The following is a 25,648-nucleotide window of genomic DNA, read 5'->3' on the forward strand; positions in this document are numbered from 1 at the left end:
TGATTAACCGGTGAAAATTTCGCAATTTCCTTGCTCGGATTATCGAAAGAGTTAGAAGCTACGTTGATCTAGGAAATAAAGTACTGTTTCGTTTCGATACGAAAGTTCATCCGTAGAGATCGATTCGGTAGACGGTTTCCAGTATAGCCAGTTGTTTTTATAGTCAATTACTTTTCCATTTAACGGGAAACCGATTTCACGTACGTCGCCGCCGTGAAATCACTTTCGTTCCGTTCGCGGTTCGGTGCAGCTGCGCTCAGCCGAAAATAATGAAATTGTTTAAAATCCGTTTGCTTTTTTTCACATGTTTCAGGGAAGGCTGTTGGCGAACAAACTCGATCCCGGATTCCCCCTCTCTCTCCCTCTCCACGTTATAATTCGCAAGGATTTTCTCCGTTGGGTAAGTGAAAATTTGGAATTGCATTTTGAAGTTTGATCACGACGTTGCTGGGTTTCTGCACGAAGCAGCATATTTCCAGCTTTTACTGTACGATGCAGCGCCACAAATTTCTCCCGACAACTCGATAATTATTCGAGTCGAGTATCGAGCTGAAAATTCAGCGAATCCCGTGGCAAAAACTGGGTGAAATTTAGCGTTAACCGAGTCGCGAGACTGATCGATCAATAACCGTTTCTCGTTCTTCTCGTTTGATAAATAACAGGACGCTTAAGCGAGACCGTGTTAGGTGGCCTTCTCTATAAAAATATGAGCTCAACGCGCATCCTCGAGGCGTCTCGCGATTATTCCACGTAAACGGTGAGATTAAAGCGTGCTCAAAATCCGGTAATGGCTCGGGGATGAAAAGTTGGAGGCGCTCGACTAGCACACCGCGTCGCACCGCACCGTTCGCCAAGTCGAAATTTAAAGTCTCCGAAGGTTCTTCTCTGGAGCACAGCTAAAGGGAAACTTGCCTTCGCCGTTGCCGGGATTAAGTTCGAACAAAAAGCTTCCTTGTGCTCCAACTTCGTCGGACGAGAGGCACAGAAGGAGAGAGAGAAAAAAAAAAAAAATAGAAGAAAGTCGGGGGAGGATTCTGTCGGGGATTAATTTCCTACGATCGCCGTTCCGTCGAGGATTTTCACAGATTTACGATCGGGAAAGTCGAAAACAGTCGAACGTGTGGCAATGCTATCTTTAAACTAGGACGAATTCGTGGCGATTCGGTGCATTCGGATTGGAGGCCCGTTAATTGCATTGTTCCTCGTTAGATCGAGGGAAAATTACCATCTGGTAATTACTGCAAGCGGCCTGATTGAAAAGGGAAAACGAAAGGGCAACCTAGTTGGCCGCCGCTTGGAAATCGGGCCTCGTTAGCTCGTAATCACGGTGTTCATAGCCGGACGTCGAAGAGTTTCCGCGAGACCGAATCCATCGACTATGTCGCGGCGCCTTAATTACACATGCGCGCCTTTTCACCTAACCATCGCACACTTTTCCATTCTTTAGAAACATCGATTGTTTGTTGGTTCGACAAAAGCAGGCAAACGAAATGAACGATCCGGCTTCCGTTCGTTCAGCCAGAAAAACACTTTTCAAATGCAAACTCCGCTGAAAAGTATCCGCAGCGGGGCGGTGAAAAATCGAGAAGAAGGGTAGAACTTAATTGGATGCGATTATCGAGAAACCGGATCGCACGAACTCGCTTTTCCACCCGCGTTTATCGATCGAAGTACAAATTGAAACGATTCTTTACGTATAACAAAATGAACAAATATTTATCCAGTTCTTTTACGAGGTCACTTTACGCTCGGGTTTCCATGACCTTTGGAAAATCGGAGAAAACAACGCGATGTTTGTCGAGGTTAAAAAAAGGAAACAGCGATCGATAACGAACGAAGCTGCTTCGAGTCTCTCGATTCGGTGGAACGATTCTGCTGGCCGGTCGGATGCAACGGCGTCGAGATATATCGGGCGCACGTGCGATATTAAAAATGAAATATAGGCCTTCGAAACTCCGCTGGACTAGCCTGCGAATAAATCGCGCGGAAACGTTAGCGGGATTGGCCGGAAGGACCGACGGTTTATTGGAAAGGAAAGTACGCCGTGGAGGAATGCATTATGCGGCCGGAGAGAAGGGTGAAAAGCTTCGTACTTTGTCATAATGGGAAAATTTTTCGAAACTAAAGGGAAGAAAAGCTGGTCGCATTGCGGTCAATTTATTCATGGATTTTTCCCTATCTACTATTTCATTTTTCATCGATTCATGATTTTAAATCATTCTCGGTACGTTCTCCCTGGATATTTTTATTTCCCTCGGTGTACATCGTCGCGAAGGGAGAAACAGCCGGGTAATTCTTTCGGGTTGCACGTTATAGGTTCCGGTTTTAAGGTAGCAAGCACGTAATCGCAACGAGAGCGGAACGAAGGGGTTGACGTTTGAATTATCGCAAAATTCGTGCTACGATCCGAGCGTTTATGGACTGTACATAGTAGCGCGGCAGCTATCGCTTCTATCGTGGCAGTTTGGCGGATAAGAAAAATTACAGGCTCCAGGTTGAAATTCTCGTCTGGAATTCGTGTACACCGATGCTCCGGCATTTGCGTGGGTAAAGTCAGAACGGAACACGGCACGTCCGGCACAGGTAACGGTTACTCGAACATAAATTATTAATGAGCACACACACCCACGATAAAGCAGCAACCGAAGCCAACAGCAACAACGGCAACACCAGATAGCCTTTCCCGTTGCTTCGAACTTTTCCATTGCCCACCTTTCTTCGTCCGAGTCTCTCTACACGCGCGTAAACGTTTCAATTCCTATCGAGATGAAAATAAAACAGTGTTCACGCAAAATGATGTACACAGCGCTTAACCCTTTGCTGGTGGTACATTTGAAAACTTCGACACACACGTGCCAGCGCTGACAGCTCGATCGTCGTAATTGTTTTGCCAAGGCGTTTGGAAAACAAACGAGCGCAGCCTTGGAAAAAAAGGGAAACGAGTAGCACGAGGTGTAACCAGGACTAGATGGAAAGAGAAACGAGGAAAAAGTTGAAACACAGCTAAAAATACCGCGATCCTCTCCGACTACTGTCCGGGAAAACTATTGCCCTCTTCATTCCGGGATACCGCGGGAACCGCACGCTCGACGACTAAATATATCAGGCCGCGACGTGTATAAATATTTATAAAATAGTGTCGGCAGATGGTGGCCGCCTTTAGTTACGGCACTGGATTCGCCTACCACGCGTCTCCCGTATATACTTAATACGTTCCCGCTTCTTATACTGCAAGAGTCGCGATTTTTCCTTCACCAACAAACGCGTTAACTTGTCCGAAGATCGATGTTCCGGAGCAACGAGCAGAGGCTGGTAGAATCTCTGGCCAGGATTTCCTCTCGATTTATCGACAAATATTTAACGAGACGGAGCTCGGGTGTACTTGTCAGCGACGTCAAAACCGCGAAGAAGCTCCTTCAAGATTGTTCAGAAAGTTCTTAAACGATTGAATTAGATGGCACGGCGCGAGTGGATCCCTTTTCGTCGACTTTCCACCTCGAGGAACGATACAAACGAGCTTCGACAGTGCGTCGATTAGATATAGGATTTTATTAATGGTCCTCGCGTTGCCAAGACTAATGTCCGACTCGATATTTCCATCGATAAAAATCGTAGACTCGACGACCGGTTGATCCGGTCGTCTCGCGAGATATCGTCAGTTAAGAAGATGACTCTGGAACACGTTTCAGTGGAGTCATTGCCGCGTACTCTCTGCAGAGTTGAAAAGTTGTCCAAAGGAAAGAACGCGAGTCTAATTAGATTGCATAGCGCCACGTGACGAATCGACTCTTCCATCGGTTGCACAGTAAATTATCCAGAGAGCGACGGCTTAATTTTTCCAACGAGAAACTTTTCACCGAGCCACGATGGTCCTTACAGGATCCGACCAATTCAGATTCCGAGAAGTTTCGCCATTCTTTCGCGGTTTCTCTGAAAGTCGAACGAAGACTCGGTGAAAAAGTCGAGCAGAACTCGGGCTCTGACGATGACATCCGAGGGAAGAATGATCATGGAAGAAAAATCGAACGGTTAAGAGGTAGGAAAGTTACGGGAGGTCGTGGTGGATCGATCAAGTCGTGCGGAGGAACAAGCTTCGAGACGGATTCTTTGGAACGAGCAAGCCTGACAAGTTGAGGGATGTTTAACAAACAACAGCTGACGTCTCGAGTGTCCCTAAGATGTCAGAGTTCACCCCAGGCAGTTATCTATACCCTGGTAATTGTTGCCTAACTGAATTCTCTTCTTCAACCTGCTTCTAAAATGATTACTTGGCTCGCACCGTGGATCGTTTTCGCGGGGAGGAATTTGACAGGCTTTATTTAGTTAATCTCGTTCTAACTTGGTCGCCGTTCACCTTTATATTAGAGTATTTCTGGTCTACCACGATTTCGGGATCGAGTAAACAAGTTTACGAGCGTGTTTACGCCGTTCCCCTACGATATTAGATTCGAGATCAAAAACTGCTGTCATTTCGTTTCGTTTCTTCTTAGCGCGTAAAATCGTGAAATCGGACGGTGCATAAATTTTGCCGGAACGTTTCTGAGGGTCGAGTTATCGTCGAGTTGGTGGCTGGTCGATTGCAACCATCAACTTGACTAAACTCCAGCCAGCAGAGTTGAACGCGACGCGAATAAACTTGATTAATTGCTCGTCTGAGTCACGAATTAGCGTGTGAACGAGAGAGCCACGGCCACGATGCAGGTCGAGAGGAGGTCGAACCGTGAAGGGTGGAGGAAAACAAGGCGAGAAACGGAGACGAGGAGAAAAGGGAATTAAGAGAGGCCTGCTGGTGAAGAGCCAGCAGGAAGTTTCGACCCGGCGACCCACTTCAATCGTCCGTTCGATTATCGAGGGGCCAATAAAAAATCGATTCCCGTACCGTCATTTCGAACGAATTTCCTAGTTAACGGGAACCGTTTGCTTCTCAACGCCAGCAGAGGATAGGTACAGTTACTTTTCCAGTAACAATTGAAAAATTAAATAGTCAGATCTCGAATGCGCAGTGCTCGTAAAGAAAATGAGCTTCGGGAAATGATTATTTTGCAGACAGGTTAATTCGGACGCAAAAATATTCCAACGGCTTTAAGACACGTCGCGGGTGTCCCGAGGGGATTCGCAGGAAAAGTAAACGGGCAGCGGAGGGTGAAACGAGGAGGGAGCTGGAGAAAAGGGTCTATCTTCTCGGCAGCGATATTATCGCCTGGAACTATTTTTTATTCGAAGCAGCAGGGGTGAACGAGAGAGAAATCGTTCTTGCCTCGCGTTGATTAGTTCTGTTGCGATATCTCTCGACCCTACCTTTCAGTCCCAAGAGGAAACCAGATCGAGGAATGCACACCGTCGACGCGAACCACCCTCTTTCTCTTTCTCTCTCTCCTCTTCTCTCGTTTACATCGATTCGTTCTGTTTCCCTTTCTACGCCCTTTCACCCGTCCTGACTTTTCTGGTAAATAACTCTACGTGGAAAGTTAATGCCAGCAGTCGATCGTGCCGTGAAACTTCACGCCTGCTGCATCGGTTACAGGTCGTTCCTAAAACGATGCATTCTCTTCGTCTAGCTGATGGAGCTTTCTCAAAATTTATTTAACAATTTGCAAGGCAGATTCAAAACTTCGCTAGAATTATCATTATCTCTAGAAGGACACAGTTCGTAATGTCGGACCGCAAGGTAGAAGGTTGCCTTCCAGGGTGCAAAACTCGCCCTTTCTTTCTGCGAGACGAACCATGCGCGCCAAGGGGTGGCGTGTGTCGTTGACTGAAAGGCAGAATAACATTGGATTACCCACACCCCCTGATCGTCGACACCCCTGCAGCAATCCCGCAGTTTTTACACCCTCTTCAGCACGATCTCCCCCGGTGAGCGTGGCGTGGATGTTTCTTTAGCTGCACCGAGTGCCACCACGGGAAAGGGAAAACAATCTTTGGCGGAAAACAGCGCGTCGAATAATTTATCGGCGGTGGGCCGAAGTTGGCTCGAGTGTACGGGGCAGGGGCTACGACCACCCCCTTATCTATCACCCTGCCACTCTCTCTTACTTTCTCTCTACGCTACACCGAGCTACACTGTTCCCTAGAACACTCGCTACAGTATCCTCCTAGCTAACCGCCAACGGGAATTTTCAGACCGGTAACTTTCCGGTCCGCTCGAATTTCCCGCAGCCCCTTCAGATCCGCGGTGACTTTCGAAACTTCTATCGTGCTCGGACGAGTTACACTATTCTTACCTCGCAACTTTCCCGAAAGAAGATTTCGAAACAACGAGCGACAAAAAGGGGGCTAAAGTGGAACATCTTTTCGAGTTAACTCGTGGATCAAGGAACTTTGTAATCGTTAGATAAGCATTTCTCGAAGGTTAATACGATTAATACAGAAAACTAGGGTATTGTTAACGTTTCCTCAGCTAAGATGGAGAAATATGAAGGAGCTTGAAAGAATCTGCTGTCTCTTTCAATAGGGGAATAACTCAACGTATCGTATACAAAGTAGTCTGATTCGGCAGAACGCACGGTGCGCTGGGTTCTGGAACAGAGGGGTCGCGTCGTCGACTCCGTCGCGAAAGGGATGGGTAATCTAATGTGATCGTGCGACGCAGTCGGTGGCTGGCAGCAATTTAAAAAGGGGGATGCCGAGAGTGGCGGGACACTGACTGAATTTGCGCATGAAAGAAGCCGCGTGCTTCCGAGTGGCCTACTCGAGGCATACTCGAACAGGCTGGAGAAAGCGGGCCAACGGGGGTGTGTTCCTTTCGTGCTTCGTCGGAGAAAAAATAACGTGGGTAGTTCCCCTGACGTTTAGTAGCCAGATGCGCACACATCGAATCCAATCACGCGCGTTTATTTAAGCTGTTTGGCAGATAGACCAGAGGAAAAGCGCGTCGAAGGGTGCGCTAAGTATCCGTCGCCTTCGTAATGAGCTAAGGGTGCTCCAGCGAGAAGGGTATTCCAATTTTTAATCCTGTTTCGCGTCGAGCGTAGAATGGCTTTGTTCAAACACGGACAACGGGTGTCTTGTTTCGGTTCCTCTAGTAAAAACCTAAGTGCAAACACAGCGGGCGACAAATTGTAAAGCTGATGTTTCGATAACGGCAAGAGAGAGCACGCGATCGGAATGCAACGAAGTCGTAACAGCTCGAAGAACGATCGGATATCGGGCCACACGCGTTTGCACTTCGATAACAAAGGTGCGCTCATGCGAACTTGCTGATAAACGATTGGACTACCGGGAATCGTCGCGTCGAGACGACGATAGTCGACGCCTCGCCTCGCCTCGCCTCGACGTGTCTAACCGATAACTCGTAATCGTTTACCGGCCTCCAGGAGCAATATTTACCGAGCGAAGCGAAACGTTGCGCCTCGATAGGGATATCGTCTCGTCGACGGAACATCGATCCATCCAGCTACCAGTGTTTATCTTGGATCGACGCTTTTACATCTGCCTGAGATTACAGTCGTCGTTTCTTGCTCGTAAACCGAAGAACAACCAAAGTATTCGAGAGGATGAATATTTTCATTTTTTTCTTTCTTTCTTTTACGATATTGTGCCTTTCGTAGAAAGGGGAATACGAGCAAACGAAAAGTAACTGCAAAGATAAATAGGAAAATTCGGGGGTACCGTGAAGAGAGGAAATTATTTAGCGGCTTTGATATCCCTTGATACGTCCTAAAGGACCAGCCGGCGTGATTAAAAAGAGGATCGGAGTGGTGCGCGACGGGTACGTGCTGTCGTCGCTTATGTCACTTAATTGCGCGTACCATCGCGTTAAAAGGGAGTCTTTGACGAAGTCGATAATTACTGTCACGGTGAGCGTGTGTACACGGCGACGGCGGCGGCAGCGACGACGAGATTTCGAGCATTCAAGCGTCGTTACTTTGATTATTTCCCAGGCCGGCGGGTGGCCGCGGTTAATTTCACGTTCGTTAGTTGCCCAAAGCAGCGTGAGTAACGGCAAAGTTATTTACCGATCCGATGGGAAACGTACGGGAACGTAGGCGATACGTTATGTACGCTCGATCGACGAAATGGTTTTGACTTTTTCGGGCATTCCACGTGTGTACACGATTCTGTTCGAGATCGATTTTCTCGTTGATTCGAAAGATAAACACCCGGGAAAGGGGAAACAATAGATTTTAAAATGTTTTTAATAAGTAACAGTACTTATTTCATTTTCTCTGCAAAATATATCTTGATTCTTTATATCGCATGGAAAAATCTACTATTTGCGGAAAAGCGGCGAGGTTTCAGTGGAAGTGGTTCTTTACGAGACTTCCTTCCTTGATGGCAATATTCCTGCCGCGTGAAATATTTTTTCCAATAAAGCTGAAGTAACGTCCTCTCTTATTTCGAGAGAAGTTTTCCTTCCTTTTTCACTCGGTTGTAAATGTTGATAAACAGAGCCGCGAGATATCCGAACGTATCGGATGGGTAAAAATCGGAGCGTGAGATATCGAACGGGTTAAAAGATTTCTATGCTCTTTGTGTCGGAACGTTTCTACTGAACGCGCGTTTCTGGGACATTCGATCCTTATTTTCGCTCTCTTATCCAACCGGAGTTTACATTTTCGTCAGCAAACAAGCCGATACGCGGGATTCACGGAACGCGTACGCGGCTCGATTCCGTCGAATCGACCAGGGATATCATGCGTGTTCAGCGAGGTAATCGAAACGACGTGGTAAGCGCGTTGCCGAACGTCGCGAAACGAGAACCTTTCTCGTCGACGACGAGGATGTTTGAACGCGTAACGCCAACACGGTACGAAAACACGCGGAACATTTGTGCGGGGAAATCATGGACGTTTGATTTACGGAAGGGGGTTGAAATTCCACGCGGTGAATCGAGATCGGTGACAACGGGACGCCCGTTGCGTTTACACGCTGGCGAAAGTACGCGAGACCAGAAATCGACAGGATTGTCCGCGGACAAAAGATCCGCGATGCAAGGATCCATCGTGGCTTTGCACGCTGCAATGGTTGATGGGTACGCGCTCGATGGTTACGGGTGATTTGCGTGCGATTGTTCGCGTCCCGACGCTTCTGCGGCTCTGCTACGTTGGTTCTGGCCGCCGTTCGATGAATCGATTCTCCCGACGAAGGTCAAATTTACTTGGCAAACAGTTTTCGAAACCTATACTCGTCGAGATAGCTCCAGGAAGCTAGCGAACTCTTTTTCGTTTTTTTAAATGAAACGGGTTCGAAGGTTGAAATAAATCGATGAAAATTCACTTTCTATGTAGACTATGAAGAGGGTAGGAAATTAACCTTCGAACGATGGATGGATGGTCACCTTGACACGGCTATCGGAATAAAATGTGCGAAACTGAAAACGAAAAAAGAACTTGTTGATTCGATGGCAAGAAGGGGATGAACGGTCGATTCGATGGATCGATTAAAGCGTCGAGACGCAGAGCCGAGGCACGCGTGCGCGTGTAAACATAGAAAATCGAGTATTATATACGGTAACGTAACGTTTCCGGCTCATACATAGAGATGCGAGTGATTTACATACATATCAGTTTCGTTTCGTTCGACCACGTTACCCTACGGTGCCACTGCATGGCTTTCACGATATCGTGCAGCTATGGGGGAGGCGCGTGAGGCGCCGCGACGTAGGCGTCTAATCTATGGGTATATCGACGCTCTCGGCGCGCAACGAACCCCCGTAGAGCGACAGATGTCGTGTTCGCAGCGTTTCTAACGAACGCGGCAAATATTATTCCTTCCTTTTAATTTCATTTCGTTTGAACAGACTGGAGAACGATTTCTTTAGCAATTTTTAAACGTGAAAATGGAAAATGGAAAATTAATGACAGGAGAAATTGAATTACTCATTAGTGTACTTAATGGTAGCTGAGTAAATCGAGACAGAATCGAAAGGGAGACGTTCATAGCGTGAAACTATAGAATCAGGGGCATATATCGAGATAACTGAGCGGCATCGAGTAATTTTCGAAAGTGGCGAGGATAGCGAAGAGGAAGTCAGTAGTTAGATAATACGACCGCGGGGACAATTTCCATAACTACCATTGTCTTTGCGCAATCGCGTTCGACGATGTCGTTCCGAAATCGTCTTCCCTCCGCCTCCGCAACTACTCTCCTCTTCACGCCTTTCGAACGTCCGACATAGACGTCCCATGGAGAGAGAGATCGAGGGTTTTCCATTTAAATCCTGAATGGCCCGATTACGAGGAACGGAAGAGCGTGAAATAAATAACGTCCGAATATCTCTCGATGCTCATCGAGAATTCAAAAATTGTTCTATGCGTACCGGTGAAGTTACACTGAAATTCAACGTCTACGTTTGGAGGGTTAAAAAACGTCATAAAATCGTATGAAAATGTACGACACCGAATCGCGACAGTCTGCTCGACGACGGAACAGCGAATTGCCCCGAATGCCGAGTGTGATTGATTCCTTAATAATTGCGCGGAGAATCCCGTGGGCGGGTCTGGTGAGCACGAGGGAGGCTCGATAATGCAAATTTCTGTCGCGAGGGTGAGACGTGTCGGCAGTGGTAGCAATTATGTATGGGGTGTCGGGAGATCGAGGACCTAGCGTTGCTCCGACAGCGGCAAAAGGCCGAGAGAAAGGGCGAGAAAGAGACGGAGAAAGTAACGCCACGACGGGATGCGTACAAGTGCAGAGGGAGGAGGGGTGTCACTCGCAGCTGTTTCAACCCCACGCCACGATCCACCCCCAAAACGAACGAAGGAGTAACAGCAGTCACTCGGTCATTAAGGGGCGTGATCGTTGTTTGATTGCGGAGGTTGAGCCTACCTTTTTCACCCTTTCGATCAACTCTTTCCCTCCCTCCAGCTGCGCAGAAAAGAGAGGAAAAATGTTTCTGTTTTATAGTTGAATTTGTTTTTCTCTTTTTTCCTCGAAATACACCCATCGTTGCCCAACAGCGAGGATACCCATTACCAATCGGCTCGTTTAAAGATTTTTCCCCGTCCAATGGTAACGGGTTAGTTGTAGCGCGCGATAACCGGCCCCGTCCTGCACGACTCGCTGATTCGTATGATTTTTGTCCACGTTTTAACCGGTAATCGATACACCATTTGCATAATTACCGGGAAACGAGCGGCAATCTGTTCGCGCGCATCCATCTTCCTGTAAAAACTAATACCGTAAATGGGAGATTCCGACTGGTGCCAACTGCTGACCCGACCGCGCTCGTCAGCTGCTACTTTTTTCGCGGAAAATCCTGAAATAAAATTCCCGATGCATTTTCCATCTATATCGTTAATAATTCGACCCTTGGAATCGCGTTGATGTTCATATCCCTCGATCTGATCGGTCCACCCAGTATATACGTGCACGACACCCTAGCGTATTCGAGCTACGGATCTCATCGAAGTTTTGGAACGACTCCAGAGATGTCTAGGGATACGTGACACATTTGATCGTGAGCATTTAACGTGTATTTTTGCGATCAGCCCCACGCGAGATATAAATTCGATCGACTTGTCAGCGATCGTCGACGGTAAATAATACTTAGCAGTGGATTAGTGGGCGATCCTCGAGCTTGTTATTATATAATCGCGTATTTCATGTCAGACGACGTCGACAACTGTTTCTTCGTGTCTGCTTGATCGTTAATAAATTATTGGCTAGGATATACGATCGTGGAAGACGAAAGAAACGCGTGGCAGAAGATTCTATTAAATTTACTAGAAAGTTGTGTAATCGTTCGCACTAGCTGTCTGTTCCATAAGTGCGAAATAATAAAATCCGGGCGAACAAAGGCGAGAAAAGTTGAGTCGTAAAAAGGGGAAAGGAAGAAAAGGATCGGGATCGTTTGAAGCGGTCGGTTGTCGCGAGCAGACGAATCAGCCCCGGGATTCGAAGTTAAAGTTTCCTCGATGATGACCGGACCATCGCGACTACGTCGATGGAACAGAGGAGAAGTGTTTTACGATAAAACTACTCGGATCCAATTTATCTGACGCGCGGTACAGGAAGAACTGGGTCGTTTCCGGGCTATCCTTCCCTCCGATTTTTCCATCGAGCTTCCCTTTCGTGGCCGTGCTACGGACGAACCGTTCCATCGCCTCTTTCGAAGCGGATATATTTCGCGACTGGTTTTCGGCTAATGGTAGACGCCACGTTGGTCCCCAGCCTGCATCACGGCACATTTACCCGGTTCCCGTTCAAATAACTCTCTCCCCCGGATCGAAGCTGAAACCGAGCGAATCGAACCTTTCCTTCGTTTACCGTCTTCTCCTCTTTCTTATCCAATTTTTTCTTCTGGTACCATATATACACCCTGAACTTTCGCAAGACACGCGAGAGTAAACGACAGAGGACCGATTTCGATGCAACTTTGCACGATTGTTGAAGAGGAATCTTTCGCGTTAAACGACTTCATTGCTATTCAGTTTCTTCTGGATGTCGTTAACTTTCGGCATCTCGCCAGAAACAGCTAACGGCGAGCTTAATTATTCCGTTCGTTGAAATCGAGTCCCGATAACGAGTCGATTGCGATCGCATCTCGACGATTCGATCTCGCCTAATGTCTCTTATATTCACGTTTCATAAAGGAAACTTCTTGCAATCATCGTGATGTCGAATACTCGCTTGTAAATGTTCCGAGTTCGAGAGACGGCGCGCAGAAAAGAAATCTAATTAATTCGTTTCTTTCTGCGGAACGTTAAAGACCGCTAACGAGTAGGATCGGCGATAAAGCGATGATTTATGCTCCAACTTGTTCGTTTCACGAGCGCGGAGTCCACGCGCGGCTATTAAATAATGACGGGAGCGGTAGGAGGCTTCCGGTGACGTTGACTAATATCGGAGCTGGAAAAGGCTTTTGATTAAAGGCTCCCCTTTGCACCGCGGACGACCTACGAGGATCGAGGCCCTCGCGGGCGGACACGGTGACGATTATTTTACAGACTTTCCATGGAAATCCTTTGGAAAGCCGAGAGGAGGTCAACGGAGATTTTCAGCTGAGCTGACGAGAATGCAGGATGTCGCAACGCGTGTATCCGCTAAGCTGAAATTTTGATTTCCAGCTTAACGTATCCGGTCGAACGACCGCGAGAATTAGCGAAGTCACCGGCTGACGGGGCTGTTTACCAGACTTTTACACGATCACGGAATTCCAGACGTAGCGCGGGAGATGCTTTCCCCTTTCCCGATTCGGTTCCCGTCGGATTTATTTATTTACGCGAGAAAATCTCTATCCCCGACGGAGAAGATGCATTAAGCAAATGAAAGAGGACGACGAAGCGAACGCGTCGAGATGCAAATCGATTTCGAGGAAAGATTACCTGTGCTACGGAACTAATTAATTAACCCTTACATCGTAAACCTGCAAATTTCCTTCCACTTAAGATGACTATACCGTTTTAGAAATTGCTAACATTTTAAAATGTTCGTACGATTAAAGTTTGACCATCTCCAACGCTGTTCGAACGTTATCGTCTTCCTCGATCTTATCGGCTAATAATCGGGCCATTTTTACGACTCGAAATTCCCATGGTGTTGTCGGGAATGGCATATACAAATTTTGTTCCTTTTTTTTTCCTGAATACCTTAACGAATTCTTGGCTACACCGCGAGCCAATCAAAGCAGCCGTTCTCGTTAATGTTGCCCGATCGAAATACGTTTAAAGATGCCCTTAATTTTCGCCCCTTATCGTAACAGTTCTCGCATCGTTCCCATGGCAAGGGGCGAACGAGTATTTATACACGCGCGTGTCGGCACGCACTTAAACACACGATATCTACGTAATTCCGGTTCGCCTAATGGAGATAAGCCGGAACGTACGAGGCGGTTTTCTCGGATGGCGTAATGAGCGAGGACACGGGGTCCTTAATAACGCGCTCGAACCATCCTCGTCCTTTTCGCTGTCCTTCTCCATCCACCTGCTTTCGCTTCCTCTTCGTTTACTCCCTGGTGGACGCGACGGACGCAGGTGCGCCGGGATTGCTCGACCGACTCGCAAAATCTCAGCCTCTCCACGGCTTTACGAGCGGTTAAAGCCGGCCTCCCGACGCTACCAGCGTAAGGTTACTAAGTACTCGAGGGATATTCGATAACCTCTTTGCAACGACACATCGCTGACGAAATAATTAATCGTCGCCGTCGAAGAAGATCGGTCAGGCTGGTTGAACTTTGTCTTTAGAAATGTTTGAGAAATGTTAAAATGTTGAAATTTTAATGATTTATGAGATTTTCCAGGCGCATAAATTGATAAAAGGAAAATGTAGGGATCTGATACAGTCGGAGCCGAAGGAAAGAATAACGCGAGACTATTACCGGGGAACGATAGGTTGGAAAGCCTGACGGTCGAGGGTTAGAAAGTAATAGACCGAGAAATTCCTCGGAGACGAGCGAAAGGTCGCGAAGCCAGCTACCCGCGCATAAAGAAATTTCTGCCTCGGGCTACGCCGGCATTTCCCGTGGGAGTCTGCTTCCCGTTCCCCGCTTCCTTTCCAATTCTTCCCGCTGTACACGGGGAGAGTCGTTTCCACTAATAAAGCTGCGTCCTCGCCGCGGCTCGGCGCCGCGCGTAACCGGCGTCGCTCGACTTACCTTTCGATCCTGAGCGGAAGCCCCGTTTGTCACGAGCTCGCTGCCACCATTCTTCGTTGCTCCTTTTCGTTCCTCCTCTTCCTTCTTATTTGCTCGTGCGTCCTCTACAGGATGTTGCGAAACGACTCGAGCACACCGCGAACAGCACTCGTGCAGCTTTCGAGTTCAGAGCAAAGAACCAGTAGTCTCCTTTCTTTCTTCCTCGACCATGTAATCCCCGTCGTTTCGCTTCTCGGCTTTGAGTCAAAGTCTTCCGGTAACTTTCTTCTCTTCTGGCGCGTCTGGTCCGCACGACGCGCGAACAAGCTACTTTGAAATTGAGGAAATTGAAGGTTCGTGACCGGATAAATAGTCCAAGTTCTTCGACCGGCGATCAACGTTGAAAACTCGACGCCAGATCGTTAATCGAGTCTCGTTACCCACCCTCGATGCTCGCGTCTTCTTCTTGCACGAAAGAAAACGTAACCACTTTGGGATCCGTTCGGTTTCTCTTCGTCAGTCTGTCGCTGGCGTCTCGCTCGAACGATTACGGCGATTTTATTGTCTGGACGAGATCGAACGGAACCACCGTAGCCAGACGATCGGTCGATGTCCGATAAGGCGCTAATGCGCTAATTGGCAAGCGGACGCCACGTATCCTATCCCCCGAGTTAATTATATTTAATTGTCGGGCCATTAATTGTATCTTTAATTACCGCTGCTAGGTACCGCGCGCCTCGATTGGCTACGTCGAAAAATTTAACGATCCGAATTCGAGCGGTCTGTTTTATCCGCTCGACGCGACGGACAGTCGCCCAAACTGTTGATCGTTGCGGAAGAATCGTCGCGAAGTATTCGTCGTATCGAACAGAGGATAACGCGAAAAGCGAAGCTACTCGTTTGCTCTTCAACGCTCTCAATTCTTTACGGTTCTTCGATCCGCTTCGACGGTTTCCCGAGAGGATCGTTCTTTCTCGTGAAAAGAGTTTCGCACAGGCTTGGAAGGGAACTCGAAGAAGGGTCGTCCACTTTCTTCTCCTTAGGGTGGCGAGACCCTTTTTCCACGGATTCAACGCGTCCCTTTGGAACGCAGCAACGCGAAAGTTCCCTTATTACCGGGATCGATCGGTCACTTTTTCCCTCCGCTTTTTCGTCCGAGCGAAAGTCGCGGGAAGACGCGATCTCGATAGACGTTATCTGCCTGGGAAGTTGCAGTCGAAACGGTGTACATTCGATTGCTCGAATAATCAAGTTCCTTCGCACGACTTCCTCTTCCGATTCGATCGATGCGTGTGTCACGCTGCGGCTCTCGTTCGATCGCACGATTTCAAATCAAACTGGCATGTCGAAGCTTTGCAACAACACGAGTCGAAACTGTACGACACAACGAAAGGGTTGATTGTTTTGAAAGCAACCTCGATCGAACGTCGATCGGCTCGCGTTTCCGAGAACACGAAATCCGTAAGGTAGCTACCGAGGGAGGAGGTTACCCCGCAACGAAGCGGGTTCTCGGCACGACTGAGAGGCTCGAACCTCGACGACGAGAGCCACCCCCGCGAGAGGGTGGCAGAGCGAGATACCGAGAGGGAGCGAGAAGGAGTGCGCGCAGTCGCAAATTCGAAAGCCGAGCGACGATATTAATTACATCCTTTCGAGCGACAGAAACGAATCGAGCGCAGCACGCCGGAATATAACGAGGCTACAGGGTGCGCGTTTAAAAGCCATCCGTGCCGCGTGCCAGCCCGAAAAAAAAACCTGTTCTTTTCACCAGCACCGTCGCTTCTCGCGGGACACTCCGATCCGCTCGCGACGCTTTCCATCAAACCTCCCCGTTCGATGCACCCTCGTCCTCCGCCAGCATCATCCACCCGCACCGCACCCCGAAATAATGGATGGATAATCTGTTCTGGCGTGGCCCGCCGGGACTAAAAGGTTCCTACGAATTCGTCGGTCATTCTACTCTTCCCTGTCTCCCGATCCATCTTTCGTTTAACGTCTCTTCGCGTCGCGTTGCTCCCTTTCCAGTCTCTCGGGACGCACGATTTCCTGGAGCTCGTGGATCTTTTCGTTAGCTTCTCGATTCGAAACGTCCATCGGGACGATTTCTTACAATGGCAGAACCGACGCTCCGTATCGGAGTTCGATAGAAAAATCAAGGGGACACGATTACCGCGAATTTGCATAGCTTTCCAAGTTGCTTCTCGCGGTGCGAATGAACACGGGGAGGGAAGCGCACAGACACCGACGCCTTTAGTGGCACATTGCGCGTGTCGTTTGCATAGAAACTGCGTTTTACGGCTTTCTCTTCCGATGTTCGACGCAACGACCTCCGCTCGATGGATCTTATTGGCGGTTTTGGTAGCAAGCTTGGCAATTAGAAGCGTACGGAACCTCTCCCACGCTGTGAACGTAAAATCGTTTCGTTCGCCCACGCGCCTCTCCTGGCAACGTGAAAGTTTTTCCACCTGAGCGCGAATAAAAATGTCGCGTTGGCGGCGCGTCGAATTTACGACGAGAGGCTTTCACGGAGGCGAGCCGCATCGAAAAATGAAATCGTCGACACCGATCAAGCCGATTCTCGCCTTTCGATCTTAAATCTTATCACGCGAATGCTAAATAAAATTAAAGCAAAATAACACGCGGCTCGTTGCAATATTTTATCGAAGAGATTGTCGGTTGTTGGCAAGCAATCGGCTCCGAAAGAGCAATTTTTGTTCGCGAAAGTTTATGAAAGGTGTATATACAAATGTCGGTAACGCAAGCATTGTGACGGGCTAATGGAATTAGTCGTCGGAAAGTTTGACGTTCGCCCGTCGAAACGCACTCGAACCAGACAACAATGTGTAACTGGTGCGCTTGGTAATTCATTCTCGGTAACATTGCTCGACTTACAGCAGGGAAATTCTCAACGGGTGCCGCGTCGATGGTAAATCAAACGGGCGGACCAAATAAAATATTGATTTCACAAATATTAGCCCGAGTCAACTAAACGTTCCAAATAAAAGAGAGAGAGAAGAGTGAGAGGAGGGAGGGTGCGTGGCGCGTGTTTTCAGAGGGCAAAGACCCTTGTGAAGCTCGTCGGGGAGCGGTATAACGACGATTGATACCATCGATAGGATTTCTCGTTCTGTCCTGATTCTCGTGGAAAGCCTAGCTGAGACACTCGTCAACTCGATCGAGACTTTAAAACAATTTTGATATCTCATCTGTCCCTATGCCAACCCCAAAGCGTTCCGACGTCGCGACTCGCTCGAAAAAGGATCCTCCTCTTTCCGTTTAGGAGCCGATCGAGTCGTCTCACCTAAGGGGATGAAACTTTTCAATTTCCGAGGAAAAAACCGCATTACCCGACGCTCGATCGACGATTCGTCTATGGACGGTTTATCAAAGGCTTATCTCGCGAAAACGTTGACGATAATTCAGGGAAGTTGTCGCGCGTGTACCGGCGGATCGGAAAGCACGCGAGCAAACTTTCGAGGATGGTGTGTATTTGGGGAAGTTATTACGCTCCGGTCAGCAAACCATTCTCCCTTAATCCGAATAAAAATGTCCCGTTGTTTGACGGCTTCCGGTATGATATTTTTATTCGGATTAAACGCGATCGCTCGTCTCTTCGCGTTTGCTCCAAGTCCTTTTTTCATTTTCTTTTCGCAAACATCGAATATCCTGGATATATTTTTTACGCGAACCGCGAGTCATTACGTTTTCAAACCTTCCTCCGTACTGCCGCTAATTAAATTCGTTTCGTATTCAATATTAATAGAATCTCCCTGGGTATCTGTATCGATTCCTCCAAGTCTAGAGACTGGACGCACGGCTGGTTCGATTAAAAATTTTCATCTCTAACGAATTAATCGAATCAAACGATTCCGCGAAATCGTTGAACTTTCTCCGACGAATTAAGGAAGAACCATCGCGAAAAAGGGGAACAAAAACCAGTCGGGATTCTTCGGGGTAAAATCTGGAAAAGTGCTCGATCGATTCCTCGCTGGAACGAAACCTTTTCTTCCTCTGTCTCCCGTGACCAAATAAATTAGTTGTCACGAAGTAACAGAAGTCGGTTAGCCAGACGAACGATAAAATTACCCGAGCGAAGTTTAACGCCGGGAACAAAGTTGAACGGCGTTTAAACGTTTACGGAAAGGGTTTAAAGCTGGTTGCAGTTTGATTCGATTCGCGAATCGACCGCAGCGTCGACGGTAAATAGAAAGCTGAGTGCATCCTGCTGGACAGTGGTTGCTCGAGGATGGTCAGCGTTGTGACAAGCATAAAATCGAGCTAGTTTCAGAAGTAAGAAAATTTATCGTCCAGCAGGGAGGAAGAACCGTCGAGACCTGGGGGCGAAATAAATGGTCTAGGATAAGTTTGGCTTAAAACGTTCAAATTGAAATTCTGCGTCGCTGCGGTCTCGATAATTCCGCTTCCGGGTAGCGGAAGGCGCGACGTCTCGCCAGGAGGATCGAGTGACGCGTAGTTAGGAAGGTAGCTTCACCTAAATCTCGATGGCCTCGTTTCCGCGGAAGCGGACACCCATAATTCTGCGAGTGCTCGCCGGCGCTGCGGAAGGATTCGCTGGAACAGGGTTGCTCTCCGCTTTCCAGGCGAACCATTCTCGAAAGGAGAGCAAAGAATTTCGGAAGACAATACCAGAAATTCGAAGTGAGAGGAACAGGTTCGCGGGGAAATATTGAAGGAATTCGCGAGAATATGTTTGCGAACAAACACAAGAGACGTTACCTTCTTTTTAACGCGACAAGTTTGATGTTTGTTATATCAAATAATAAAATAACTGAATAATAAAATAACTCTTCGGATAAGCGGTATTTCTACTAATCCGAGTGAATGACGGGAAGCGAGATAATGGAAAATGGAAGGAAAGAAGGGTTGTAGGAGAGAGAGGGTTGTCGACCGTCGTTGCGCGGAGCCTGGCCGGGTGATCACGAGGTGAAACTTTCTCTATAAATCACGAAACGGAATGGACGGTACAAGACGAACGGAGGATGAGAAAGAAGCGACGACAAACGGGTAGTCGTTGGAGATACAATGGACATTAACGTCGATCCTGTGTCGATTTTGTCCTCGAGTCTATTGCGTTTACAGATTCCTGCTAACAGTCAATCACCGTTAGTGGTTCATCTATATCTTTCCTACTTTACTTTCCCTCGAAGGATAACGCGTCGCCTATTTCTACCGTTCAATTATTCGTCGAGTGATTTACTTTCGCAAACAGTGACACCTGTCTGACGCTCGTCAGGAAAACTCCGTTCCGTCGAACGTCTTCGGGAAAAGATAAAATTCTTGCGTCGCATTCGGAAGGCAGAGCGGTTCAACCTGTTCCTCGATAAAAACGGTCACGGAACGGATGACATTATTTGAGAGATAAGCGGAATCCTCTGTTCATTTCGCATTCTTTCGGTCTCCAACGTCGGTTGAGCGCGTCGTATCTGTCCCGGGAACGGAATTCTGCGCGCGCTAGACGACAGAATTGCTGCTGTCAGACGGTGCTGCGCGCGACTCCGAGGGAAAAAGGAAACGGACGTCGTAATCCGTGCATAAGCGATCGAGATATTTTTCCGAGCGAGATTAAACGCCGGCTACGCGCGGGACGATGTAATCTCGCCGCGTTGCTGTTCGTTTCTTGCCGGAGAACCGCCTCGTATTTCAACGGAGACACCGCGGTAAAAAGCGGTTCCCTTTGACAAATTCGTTGCGTCTCGTCGAAAACAAGAAATCGCCTCGATTGTTTCGAATCGCGTAAGGAGAAGAGCGACGGACGGACGGACGGGAGGGTTTTTCTGCTGGTAACAACGTCGGCAGCGTAATGCTTCGCGCGTTGGATAATGCGCTCTCGATGTCGTCGGTACTCTCTTCGTCTTCTTGCCGCGAAACCACCCAGTGTAGACGCGCCAAAAACTACCCTCTCTCGCGACGAGACCGAGTAGCGTCGTTCCGCTTCTACTTCCCCTGACGCGCTCTTCATCTCTACTCTCTCTACGAATACGTAGCTCGAATCTCGCTCGTTCCAAACAGATGTCGCGTTACGACTCTTGCGCGACCAACCACCGCCTACATTTCTCCCTGCGGCATCTACCTACGCCAGATGTCGTGTAAAAAGTTCCCTAGACGAAGGAGCCTTTCGCGATTCGTTACCGGAACCGTACCACCTTCAACGATCGCGTACCTACATTTACATCGAGAGAGAGATTAACGGCGTTGTTTTCTCTGCCAGAATTTCCCTCGAGTCGATCGAGCAAAATCAAAACGACGCAAAGTCCTATGATATCCTCCAATTTAGTTATCGATAGTTACACGAAGAGGTAAAAAGGGTTGCAATCGTTATAACGACCATCGAGCGTTCGTAGGACGCAAGCTTTTTAATTGTTCGTTCGATCGAGTGGAAAAAGGAGTGGCACTTTGGTATTTCAGTATACACGTTGAAACGGATCTCGAATACAACGGTATCCCTGCGACGATAAAAGCTCTCGGATCGTTTTGCATCCCTCTCGAACTTCCCCCTAATTGATTCGTCGTTGTCCGCCCTTTGTAGAACTTCTCTAACAGAGGTCTTCGAGGAATCGTTAAACGCTCGTCCCCGTTCCCGCCGTGCAGGATTTATTTCCTCTCGCTGACCAACCCCCGGGGGAAAGAAATTAGCCGCGAGTTAGCTCGTCCCCGGCTGACCAACTAAGGGTGGCGATCCCCGACCAGTTTACACGCGCGTGATTAATGTCCTTAACGTCGCAGCCGATCTTCCTCCTACGCTTGGCCACCATTTTAATAACCGTCGACCCCCGCCAGCGGTGAATATTTACGACAGCCGCTAATAGAAGGCGCGGTTAATGCGAGTCCGCCTCGCGGATGTCGAGGGACACGCGTACCCGATAATATCCCGTGGCGTTGCAGTTTGGAAACGGCGCGTAGCTCGGCAGGGTGTCCCTGTCTTCGCGAGAAAGATGAAACTTTGATGAGATCCAGGCCACGCGACCGGCTGCTAGGATCCGGCAGGTTCGACGCCGACACGTGCCTCGGGAATGTCTTTCTGTCGGAACGATGAATTCGTTGCCCGGCGTGGGCCGAGCACGCTCCTGAATTCTGACGATGGATTTTAATATAGGGAGAATGAACGTCGTGTGCCCTCCATCTTGCTCGTATTGGAACTCGGTCGAACGAGATTAATTTTTATTGGTCGGTATCGCACACCCCGAAGATGGATCGAAGAGGGAAAGGTGTCTGCTTCAATCGTTTCCGGAAAACGTATCCAAATACCTCGACGCAAAGTTATTCAATATAAAAAACAATGTCGAGACAGGTCTCGTTTAGTATAATCGAGTTTCCCGGTCGTCACCAATCTTCCAGCCACCCGGATAACGGAAATGGTGTCTCGTGTAAGCATCACTGCCGGCAGTTTGACGAGGAACGTACCTTTCGAGCGATTATCTCGTGCAGCTGAGCCCGTAAACGTAGCCGGATTTTTTACGAGGCGACATTTCGCGTGGGCAACTTCAGCAACAAATTCTATTACACGGTAGGTGCAATGGTCGTACCGCGGAACAGTAAGGAAAACTTTTGCAACGGTTAGCAACGCGGCGGTCAGAACCGCAGCGGTGGCTCGGTTGAAACAAGAACAGTTCGAAGGGGGTGAGAAATAAAAGAAGAAACGGAGGGTCGGCGGCAGGGTCGAGAGGGAAAAAAGGTGGCGAGAAAACGTGGAAAAGAGTTCGACCGGGTGAAACCGAGCATCGATGGGCTGCTTTTCCCTCCGGGCACTCGTCGCCGAATTCGATGAAGCTGTATATGTAGTCGGTTGGTGCTTTCGGTAGCGGAGTTAATGCAGTTCGCCGCTGCCAGGCGATAAAGTTTTTAGCGTTGCCACCGTCACCACCACCACCACCTGCGCTGCAATTCCAATTCAATCCCCTCGGTTATGTCGTATATACTCGTCGCGACCAAAGTCAAGAATCGTGAAGATTCTTCTAACGTTTCATTTACTTGCGTACACAGATTATGAATAATTCAGCTCAGCGTAAACCGCACTTTCAGCGATGCGTCGTAACGTTTAAGTGGTTCGAGTCAACCATAAATCAGACTTCGAAAGTCGGGCGATTAATTTCGTGGTTCTACTTTGACGTCCCGTTTTTCTTCAGAACTTTTGTATAGTTTTTGTCTCCGACATTGAACGCATTCGAAACGGTCGTTGACAAAGTGTTTCCTGGAGAGTCGCGCGTGGGAGGATCGCGTGGAAAGACGTTTTCTTCGAGGTACGCGTGAAAGCGTTAGGAGAAAAAAGAGAAAAGCTGGTGAAAGCACGGCGACGACTAGCGGAGAGGCTCGCCGTATGATTTCGAGACAAAGCGAAGGCTTGACACGGCTCGTCAACTGGATTTACTTTGAGCCGAGGACGCGACGACGTTACACGCGAAACCGTGTTACCCGTGTTCGTACACATGTAAACTCGCCGCGTTATGACGAGATTCGTTGGAACGTGTTCCGTGCCGCGTGTAATTTCGTCAACGAGGACAAGGTTCGCCGCTGATTTTATTTCGCAACGTTACCGACACGCTGTGTAAAATAAAAACATGAATTCGGGGTGGAAGAGACGGGTGGTGCAGGCAATGGTCGGAAGATTGACTCCTTTGGAAAAAAAATGGCAATACCTCGGAGAGGTACCATTCATTCGGTATTTTATCAGGGCGGTGCTGGTGGTTCGGTCGATGGCGAGTCCTTGGGGGAGTATTCCGAGGGTTTGGCGGAGGAAATCAGTCGGGCAAGAAATTAAATATTACCCCGAGGAGCGGAGGGTGTGCGCGTAGTTTCGGTGACCGTGCGTCGGCCGGGAATTCGGCGTCTCGAGTGGCGGTCCGCATGAACGCCAGGGGGTCGCTGGGGGTTGGGGCGCGATACCGCGATGTACGGGCTGTGTCACCGGGTCCCACGGGTATCCAGGACAAATAACATCCTGACATGGACGCGGCAAACAAGAAACCGCTCTTCCCTCCGACATCCGTCTCTCATCTTGGTCCCTTTAAAACCCGCGTGCCGGGTGTCGGTGTTCGTTCGCTCGAGGAATATCGATTCGACCTTCCCTCGAAGTTCCACGAAGCATCGTTTCGATATCTCATCATCTCGCGAGGATTCTCTCGAATTAGGCCTGTCCAAGAATTCGCCCCGATGGCTGAACACTCGGTGTCAATTTGATCGATCTTCCCGGTCCGCTTATTTCGGCCGCGGTAACTTTCGCCGAAAATTAATAACCCTCTCGGTTGATTTATTTTCTGGCTAACACGACGAACAAACTCGCGAGACTACTCTTCCGCGCGCGAAATTAATTACTCGTTTAATTAGAAGATTTGATTAATCGCGCGTCCCGGGACAGCGGAGAAGAAGGAAACACAAAGGATACAAGAAAATAAGATCGAGAGGAAATCTTTAAGGAAGAGGAAGGATTTTAGCCAGCGAGAACCGGAAGCGACTGGGAAACGATGTCCGTGTTGTACGTTTAACACGCGGCTCAAAGCGCGGCCACGTTTAAGCCGAGCGACAGAGAGGATTCTAATTAAACCAACCGCGGTCCTCCGTCTCCGCGGGTCTACGTAGTTGCAGTTATTGTTGTAATTATCGTCGACGCGTGCACTTTCAGCGTAGTAGTTCCCTCCGTCGCGTCGTCCTCGTTGTTGTTGTTGTTGTTGTTATTGTTTGTTGCGAAACTTCCTTCTCGATCTCGCGTCTACCGTTCATCCCTCGAGCCCTCGTGTGTTCCCGTTTATCGCGAATTTCGGCGTACCACCAACTTCTCCTACGTGTCTCGGTAACTGGATTTGCCCTGGCTGCATCTACTCCTGATATCGTCGAGCTTTCTAACTACACCCGAATCGAGTCAGCGAGCTTGTCCTTCTTTCCCATTCGGCCACACCCAAAGCGATAACTTTGCAAAATCATAAATTACACGAATCAGTGATCAGGGGAAACAGATTATTTCCTGCGTCACCACCTTCGTGCCATCGAACCATCTTTTCTCTCGACGCGTGTACGCGGCCGCTTTCTTTTCTCTCATTCCTCCCTCTCCGATAATTGATTCTCCGAGTTCAGACGTCCCTTTCTTCGACGAGTTTTTCAGTGTCTAGCGAAGCGGAAGCAACGCAAACTCGACAGACGCGATATCAGTCTCATCCGTGCCAGCCACCCTCTTCTTCCCTTATTCTTCTCGCGGACGCTTCGCTAGCTTCCTTCTCCTCTCTTTTTCTTTCTTCTCCATCAGCCACCTTTCGAGACGGTCTCGTTTCGCCCACGGTACATTTGCTAATAACGAACGATAGACCGTTTCCACCGAGATAGAACGCGACTCGAATTTTCACCGGTCTTCATGAAATTGCATGACGTTCCCGTGAATGCAGTCGCGCGCCAGTCTATTCTTCTTCTCACCGAGTGCATTTCAAAATTTCATGAAAAAGTAGTTGGATGTTTAGCTATCTGATCCACTTTTGTCTATTCCTCGAATGTAAGAGATGGGAAACTCTACCTCGAGAAGCTTTCCGAGGAAGTAAAGTGCGGGCAGTTTGCGAAAAACTTGTTTACAGAGTGTTTACAACGAAACATATGACGAGTTGGTGGTTCTTCAGAGGTAGGGAGGAGAGAATCAGTATAATTGTGCCACTCGCTGCATCCCTCGGTCTGGAAATACTTGGGGAAAAGTTGCTCGTGGCTTCTCCGACGAAACTTTTCCCGGTGAAAACACCGGGCGGTTAAGGACCGCGAGGAAAATCGAGGGAGGGACGATAGAGAGACTGCCGGCTCCGGTGTAACCGGAGCTTCTCGACAAAAGGATGCTTCGTTGTTATTCGTTTGAAGAGGCACGTCGTTGGATCAACCAGGAAGATGAACAACGATACCTCGAAGAATATCTTTCTTGCGTTTGCAAGTTGATTTGCGGCCGCTTTTCTTCGTCCCCTCCCATTATAAATCGTTAATAACGTTTTCAGGAAGGGATTTTTACCTGGCGAAATAAATCATGATCCGATAGGGAGGATCTTCTTTGTGAATACAAAACGGTTCCTTTGTACAGATTCTAATCTTATAAGTCCATTAGCGTTTCGCTTGGAAAGTTTCAACGAGAAGGGATGATACAGGTAACCCTCT

At 48.5% G+C, this 25,648-nt stretch overlaps 1 protein-coding gene and 1 long non-coding RNA gene across 2 annotated transcripts in view; one reads left to right on the plus strand and one right to left on the minus strand.

Moving 5' to 3' along the window:
- LOC114877828 overlaps positions 1-16,014 on the minus strand; it is a 191,868-nt gene extending 175,854 nt beyond the window's left edge. The window contains exon 1 of the mRNA XM_029190885.2: positions 14,537-16,014. The gene's annotated coding sequence lies outside the window, so the exon portion shown is untranslated. The remainder of the gene's footprint in view (positions 1-14,536) is intronic.
- Positions 322-25,648, plus strand: part of LOC114877829 — a 44,408-nt gene continuing 19,081 nt past the window's right edge. Inside the window, exon 1 of the long non-coding RNA XR_003789638.2 lies at positions 322-400. This is a non-coding gene — a long non-coding RNA (uncharacterized LOC114877829). The remainder of the gene's footprint in view (positions 401-25,648) is intronic.

The sequence above is a fragment of the Osmia bicornis genome, chromosome 15, assembly GCF_907164935.1.
Source record: "Osmia bicornis bicornis chromosome 15, iOsmBic2.1, whole genome shotgun sequence".
In the NCBI taxonomy this organism is placed as follows: domain Eukaryota; kingdom Metazoa; phylum Arthropoda; class Insecta; order Hymenoptera; family Megachilidae; genus Osmia; species Osmia bicornis.